The sequence below is a fragment of the Mercenaria mercenaria genome, unplaced genomic scaffold (genome assembly GCF_021730395.1).
Source record: "Mercenaria mercenaria strain notata unplaced genomic scaffold, MADL_Memer_1 contig_511, whole genome shotgun sequence".
Taxonomy (NCBI): domain Eukaryota; kingdom Metazoa; phylum Mollusca; class Bivalvia; order Venerida; family Veneridae; genus Mercenaria; species Mercenaria mercenaria.
The window spans coordinates 57,763-66,025 of NW_026463389.1; the positions used below are offsets into that span (position 1 = coordinate 57,763).

The 8,263-nt window shown below is 36.0% G+C and overlaps 1 long non-coding RNA gene across 1 annotated transcript; it reads left to right on the plus strand.

Moving 5' to 3' along the window:
* The first annotated feature begins 2,005 nt into the window (after window positions 1–2,005).
* Window positions 2,006–4,832, plus strand: LOC123552321 (uncharacterized). Its single transcript, XR_008369634.1, has 3 exons — window positions 2,006–2,356; window positions 2,762–2,863; window positions 3,303–4,832. It is a non-coding gene; the product is annotated as an uncharacterized LOC123552321 (long non-coding RNA).
* The last annotated feature ends 3,431 nt before the right edge of the window (window positions 4,833–8,263 follow it).

Here is an 8,263-nt window from a genome sequence, read left to right on the forward strand (position 1 = left end):
GTTTACACGGAGAGGTGGCAGATACCTTAAATGGTTCGATCCTCATGCCAAGTAGGACAGGAGAGGTGGTACATATACATGTAGATACCAAGACTTGCATAATGTAAATACCTAAGTACATCATACATAGTAAAACCAATTCAAATCTGGAAGATATCTCGTGTTTCTTTGTCAATCCTCGAGCCTGTTTACATGGAGAGGTGGTGAATACCTTAATTGGTCCAATCCTCATGCCAAGTAGGACAGGAGAGGTGGTACAAATGCATGTAGATACCAATATTTGCATGTCACTACTTAGTATGTCATTGTAAACTAAATTCAAGTCTGAAAGCTACAGTGAAACCAAATCAAATCTGGAAGATATCTCGTGTTTCTTTGTCAATCCTCAGGCCTGTTTACATGGAGAGGTGGCGAATACCTTAATTGGTCCGATCCTCATGCCAAGTAGGACAGGAGAGGTGGTACAAATGCATGTAGATACCAACATTTGCATGTTACTACTTAGTATATCATAGTAAACTAATTCAAGTCTGAAAGCTATAGTAAAACCAATTCAAATCTGGAAGATATCTCATGCTTCTTTGTCAATCCTCAGGCCTGTTTACATGGAGAGGTGGCGAATACCTTAATTGGTCCGATCCTCATGCCAAGTAGGACAGGAGAGGTGGTACAAATGCATGTAGATACCAATATTTGCATGTCGCTACTTAGTATGTCATAGTAAACTAATTCAAGTCTGAAAGCTATTACATGTTTCTTTTGTCAATCCTCGGGTCTGTTTACATGGAGAGGTGGCGAATACAATGTACCGTAAATGGTATGATCCTTGTGCAAAGTAGGACTGGTAAGAGGTGGTACAAATGCATGTAGATACCAAGACTTGCATGATGTAAATACTTAAGTACTTCATACAATATAGTAAAACTAATTAATTTATTTAGGTTTTACGGCACACCAACACAGTATAGGTTAAAAATACCAATTCAATTCAAATCTGAAAGCTATCTCATGTTTCTTTGTCAATCCTCAGGCCTGTTTACATGGAGAGGTGGCAAATACCTTAAATGGTTCGATCCTCATGCCAAGTAGGACAGGAGAGGTGGTACAAATGCATGTAGATACCAAGATTTGCAGGATGTAAATACCTAAGTTTGTCATACGTCGTAAAAACCAACTCAAATCTGAAAGATATCTCGTGTTTCTTTGTCAATCCTCAGGCCTGTTTACATGGAGAGGTGGCAAATACCTTAAATGGTTCGATCCTCATGCCAAGTAGGACAGGAGAGGTGGTACAAATGCATGTAGATACCAAGACTTGCATGATGTAAATACTTAAGTTTGTCATACGTCGTAAAATCAATTCAAATCTGAAAGAATATCTCGTGTTTTCTTTGTCAATCCTCAGGCCTGTTTACATGGAGAGGTGGCGAATACCTTAAATGTTACGATCCTCATGCCAAGTAGGATAGATTAGGAAAGGGGTGGTACAAATGCATGTAGATACCAAGACTTGCATGATGTAAATATTTAAGTATGTCATACATAGTAAAACCAATTCAAATCTGAAAGCTATCTCATGTTTCTTTGTCAATCTTCAGGCCTGTTGACACGGAGAGGTGGTGAATACCTTAATTGGTATGATTCTCATGTCAAGTGAGACATGAGAGATGGTATAAATGCATGTAGATACCAAGCTTTGCATGATGTAAATTCTTAAGTACGTCATACCTAGAGATCTAGTATCATGGCTATATATGGGAGTCACATCAGTCTGTCCATCTACAGTTAGGTCTCCTAAACTGCTCTCTAAATTTTCAAATAATTTTACATGCACATCACCATCATGAGCGCAAGGAACACATGCATTTACATGTAACTTTGACCTTCACCTTGACTTGAGATACTTTTTAAAGTCAGTGTCTTCAGAAAATAAGCAATTTAGCTGCCGTACGATATGAAGGTATTCATCCCCTTCAGTGATAGCTCTAGTTATTTAAATTTTAAAGATTTAATGACTGAAATTGAATCATTTGATACCATTAATGGCATAAAAAGTTTATTCAATGAGTACTGTCTTGTTCTTATAATGCGATCTACTTTTGTCAATACGATTGCTGTAGAACTGATTGGACCTACATATTTACAACAGTTTAACTATTTTGTTTCCTTTTTACAGTCCCAATATTATTGCAATTCGGTAGCAAAGATGTTGACACCACATGTCGTCTGATGATGAGTTTTACAGGAGCGAATAAGGTTTGGTCATTGTATTCCCTGAAAGGAACAAGAGGAGAAAAGAAACTGGAAGACCTGCATGCCTATCCGCAGGCCAATGCTGGCTGCAGGTCAATATTGAGTAAGTTCTGTATACTGTTACAGTGTGGAGTAAATTTGTTTTTAACATGTCCAGAGAAAGAGGATAGGTAGCTTGGTAATTAAAAAAAAACATGTTTAGAATATTGATAACATAAATCATCATCATTGACAGGTATTTTTTAAGACAATTCAGAAAAGAAAAAACTCAGCTGGGCCTCATGTTCTCAAACCATTTTTCAGTCTCATTTGTTGTTTTATCTAAAACATCATAATCAATCGGGAATCCATTTAAATAGCTGTTTTAAATCTCATTTGTTGTTTCATTAATAGAATATAAGATTTAAATTAACATACATGTGAGCATGGCGCCTAATGTGGATGCCTTTTTTGTGATAACGGCAATTTGATTACAACTTGTACACCGCTGTAATGATTTTTTTTTCAGATGCTCTTATGAAAACTCATAAGACAATAACAAAAAAAAAAGAAGCTGAGGATGCTGTTTTTAAAACATGTTCCATTCAAAAATGGTAGATTGAAATTTAAGGTAGGCTTATAGATTCTATTGCTTTTCTATTGTTCAGTGTTGATGCTTTTTGGATAAGTCAGAAAATTTACAACATTAAAACAGCACTTGCTTTGAAGGGCAAACTGACTTAGGTTACAGTTAAAAGTATCTAAAGATCAGTGTAACTTGAGCTCTTGATAACCTTCAGCTTTACTTCTTTATTTTTGGTGTTGCACTAAAAAGGCCAGCATAATTTGATTCAGGTTTTACTGCAGGATTTAGGATGGTTGAACTGATATAAAATTAAAGAACCAAATCTTCATCCTTAAAGTTTGCTTAAAACATAAATTTAAGTTTCAGAAACAATTTAAACAAATAATGTCTTTGCTCCAGAATCATTCTATCATTGACATTGTTTTACACAAGTACTTAATATTAATGAATTATATTAAAACAAAAACATTCAATATTATTACAGAAAGGTGTGACGGGTGCGGCTACTGCAGGCAGGGAGGATTTGACGGTCAGCCAGAGGATTTGGAGATATACTGTAATGTCTTTAATGTGGACTTGCGTGTGATTTAAGTTTTCACAAGGGTTTTAGTGTGTGTGAAAGTATGTCAGTTTTCAAAATTGAGCTATGACAATTTGCTCAAACTACATAACTCAAAGAACTTTGAAGCGGTCTTGTTGACGTCATGAGCTTTTGTTTAATACCAGTATTGGTGATATAGGCCCATGATTATATACTGTAGAAAGTAAACAAGTTCACTGCTCGATACAGATAATCATATGGCCTGATCTCTGAATGATATTTATGAACCAAAAGAAGGCATAAAATAAAAACATACTGTAGTGATTTAAATTATTGATATTGTTAAACTAGATCTGGGCCTGTATTCATAAAGGATCTTAGTAAAAAAAATATCTATAACTTAATATTCTTCAATTAACTCAAAAACTTTTCACGCTCTTTAAATATTTCACAGCATGACTACAAACTTGTATATTATACCAAAGAAAAATAGATTGGCAACTTGAAAGGGGTATAGAGCAAATCTCGCCAACATCACATGGCAACTGAATGAGATCTCGTTTTAGTAAGCATATTTGATCACAATTGATCGTCAGCAAATGCTTTGAAATAAGAAAACTTGATCGTTTGTGTATAATGCTAATGGTACTTTTTTAATAATGTTATCAGTATTTTCTACACAGGAAAACAATGAATTTTTGATTGGAAGTCTGAGAAATCAACAGTTGTTGTAAAATGGGCTCGATTCGGTTTATTACAAGCCAGTGTAACATTAAATACTGACCACGTTGAAAATTGACCCCATAGATCCTTTTCAACGTTGAGAATTGACCCCGTCAACATTTCAACATCAAATTTTGATCAAAGGGTCATTTTTCAACGTTCAGAATTGACCCCGTCAACATTTCAACATTAAATTTTGATCAAAAGATCCTTTTGCAGCGTTGAGAAATGGCCCCACCAACATTTCAACATTAAATTTTGATCAATGGGGTCAATATCTAATGTTACACCGGCTGTACTGCCAGTTTAATACTTCAGTAAGCATCTGTTGATTTGATCACGACTGAAATAATATAACGTGAAATAATATAACGCGCTAACACGAGCTGATGCAAGACTCTCCAGTTGCCATATTACTGTCAAATCGCCGAATAGTGGAGCGCGCTGTCTTACAGACAGCTCTTTTTGTTGAGACCCCTTAGAGAATTTCAAATTTGTTGTCGCAAATCTTCACTCTGATGTGTTGCACACAAGTCGCATCCATATAACCATGGTCAAGGTCACACTTTGGTCAAAGGTCAAAAGTTGAGTTGATTCTAACACATTCTTTGTTTATTCTTTTACTATTTTTTATCAGAAAATCAAATTATTGATCGTCTGCGTTACTTAAATTTTGTTTTTCTCAAAAACTGTCAAAGGTAACCATTTGAAACTTGTTCACTTTTACACATTTTATTCATTGCAATGCAGGTAACCCTGTGATTATTTTTACAGAGGTAATACCTCTTACTGCCTGTCAGTCTCCAATTTCTCAATACAATGTAACAAGGTATTTTTCTTCTTTACAGTGGTGACCTCATTCTGCTGACTAGGTGACTTTCAATGATTTTTTTGTTGAGCTATTTCACTTTTTCGACCTTAATTTTCAGTTTTTTTTTTTCAATCCAATTACCCAGTATCTTATCATAGGTATTGACATGATACTAGAATAATTTATTGTGATGACCCAATTTGTTAGACAAGAGGAGGTAACTCTATCAAGGATCATTTTCTAAGAATTATTGCCCTTTTTATACGCCGTTTGAAAAATTGGATGTATTATGGGAACGCCCTGGCGGGCCGGCAGGTGACGTCCGGCGCATATCTTCTTCATGCATGGAGGGATTTTGATGAAACTTTGCACAGTTGCTCACCATCATGAGACGGAGTGTCATGCGCAAGAACCAGGTCACTAGGGCTGTTCAGAGTATGTGCATCCGTGCGTGTGTCCGGATTTGATTGTCCAGACTGTAACTTTGACATGCATGGAGTAATCTCGTTTATATTTGGCATTAGTGTTAACCTCAGTGAGACGGAGTTCATGTGCAAACCACAGTTCCTATCTCGAAGGTCAAGGTCACACTTAGAGGTCAAAGGTTAAATTCAATAATGACTTTATCCGGAGCATTTCTTCTTCATGCATGGATGAATTTTGATGAAGCTTGGCACAATTGTTCACCATCATGAGACGGAGTGTCATGCGCAAGAACCAGGTCCCTAGGTCTAAGGTCAAGGTCACAATTAGAGGTCAAAGGATACTAGAATGAAAACTTTGTTCGGAGCATTTCTTCTTCATGCATGGAGGGATTTTGATATTACTTGGCACAAATGTTAACCACCACGAGACAGTGTCATGCGCAAGAACCCGTCCCTAGGTCTAAGGTCAAGGTCATACTTTTGAGGCTAAAGTTCAGATACAAGAATAACATTGTCCGAAGCATTTCTTCTTCATGCATAGAGGGATTGTGATGTAACTTTGCACAATTGTACACCATCATAAGACGGAGTGTTATGCGCAGGTCCCTTATTTAGAATTACCTTCCTTTGTTGTTACTATAAATAGTTTAGGCCTAAAAAAATTCTTTGTTTCCGGTAACATGCTCAAAAAAATTAGGGTAGGTAGGTCGGAAAATATTTTTTTTTTTGAATTTTTTTTTATTAAGGGAGACTTTTCGGAAATTATTTTTGTGTCAAAAAATGGATACAAATAAGGAGGTTATGCCTTTAGAGCATCAGTAAGTTGTTTTTCTAACATCACTGGCCATGTTTAAACATAAAAAGTGCAGTTTTTCAACTTTTTGTTAAAAAGTTGAAAAAAAATATTCTCAAAGGCCATAAAAACATTTAGGGTCGGGCCAAAAATTTAGGGTAGGTAGGATACCGGAAACAAACAATTTTTTTTTACGCCTTATATTGCAACTTTTTCATTACTAGTCGTAGGGAAAAATGGAGATCACTTTTCTGTAGTGCAACATGCATGATACATCCAATTCTGAGATGTATTTTGACCTGTCTCTACCTGGTAAGATTTTTGTGTGGACTTGCAATTTTTTTTTTGGGGGGGGGGGGGGGGGGGTTTTTTTTTTAAAGATTAACTTCCCTTAGTTGTTACTCTAAATAACTTACACTGTAACTTTTTTGTAATTGACCATATGGAAAAACCAAGACCACCTTTTTGTGGTACAGCATAGATGTTTTTTTCAATCAGTAACTTGAGAACCACTTTACCTAGAATGTTAAAACATAATAGGATGATTGCACATGCAGAGTTTATGACCCCTATTTATTTTGGGGGTCACTGGACCTGAACATGAGAAACAGTTTCCATTTCATAACTTAAGAACCACTAAGTCCAGAATTTTGAAACTTAGTCGGATGATTGGACGTATGCCAAGTAGATGATCCCTTTTGCAGCCAACCATCATTGTCTCTTTGACTTTTACTCCTGTCCCCTATTGACTTCTTGCCTATACGACTATGCATTTGGGGAGACATGCATTTTTCTTCAAAATCATCTTCTAGTTCACCTTTGCCGATCTTGCAGCTCATGAAGTCTGTATTTACCTTGTTCCTGTGGGCATGTCATTGTATTAGATTTTGTTATCATTTAACTACATAAGCTTTTTGTATTTGATTAAATTGAATTATCGTTATAGTTAAACTACATAATCTTTTTATAATTTTGGACTTGAATTATCATATATTGTTAAACTACATAAGTTTTTTGTATTTGATGGATTTAAATAATTGTTACGTATGCTTTAAACTATATTGTATTATCAAGGGGTGCGGTATTCCCATATACTGCTTAAGGGATTACTTTCGTTGTCTCTGAACTTTAACAAATATTTTAGTAAATTTTATAATTAGATCTTGAATTAAAATATGTAATTGAAATTTTGTTTTGCTTATTTATTTAAGCATGAGCTGTCAAAAATAGGTTGTATTTTGGTGGTTTCACAACGTTAACCAACAACGTTGTCACAACGTTGATACGACTCCGAATTTTTACGTTGTCACAACGTTGTATCTGACCGCAACACAACGTTATGCCACAACGTTGTCGCAACGTTGACACGACTCCACACTTTTACGTTGTCACAACGTTGTTTCTAACGTTGTCACAACGTACAGCACAACGTTATAACAACGTTGTCACAACGTTACTGTGCTTCCTGGGTTCTCGTTTCCAGGCTCTAAGTCACAGGGTTTGCATTTTAGCGGGAAATACTCTTATTTTCTAGCACTGCAGGAAATACTGGGAATTCTCGGGTAATACTGCGAATTCCCGGAAAATATTTGAGTCAAACCAATATTTTATCCTTTTGATAAGTTATACCCCTTACATTTTAATAATCTTTTCATACCGATTTATTTGTGCAAAAATTAGTAAGGTGAAAAGTCAATAACAGTACACAATTCACTCATAAGTAAGTAGGGATCAGTGACAATAATACACGATGCATTACCTCAGCAACCATTTGACCATATGACATGTTACAAACAACTAAATGGCACCTGTGTTTATTTATGTCTCCCACCACAAAGTGGTGTGGGAGACATTTTGATTTACTCTGTGTTAGTGTGTGTGTGTGTGTGTGTGTGTGTGTGTGAGTTTGTAAACGCTGCCAACTGGGTAATTTCGTATGAATACACACCAACGTACTGGGGATACGCCTCAAACTGGGGAATTCCCCAGTTCATTTTAACAATACCACGTTATTCCTGACCTTCAAATTAGTCATACCTCGAAATTTGAGCTGATTCTGAGCGATAGAAATTTATTCCCCGGTACGCCGGTTCTGGTCATACACATCTCACACACAATCAGAATTTTACAACGGTGTGTATCTTTCGCTATT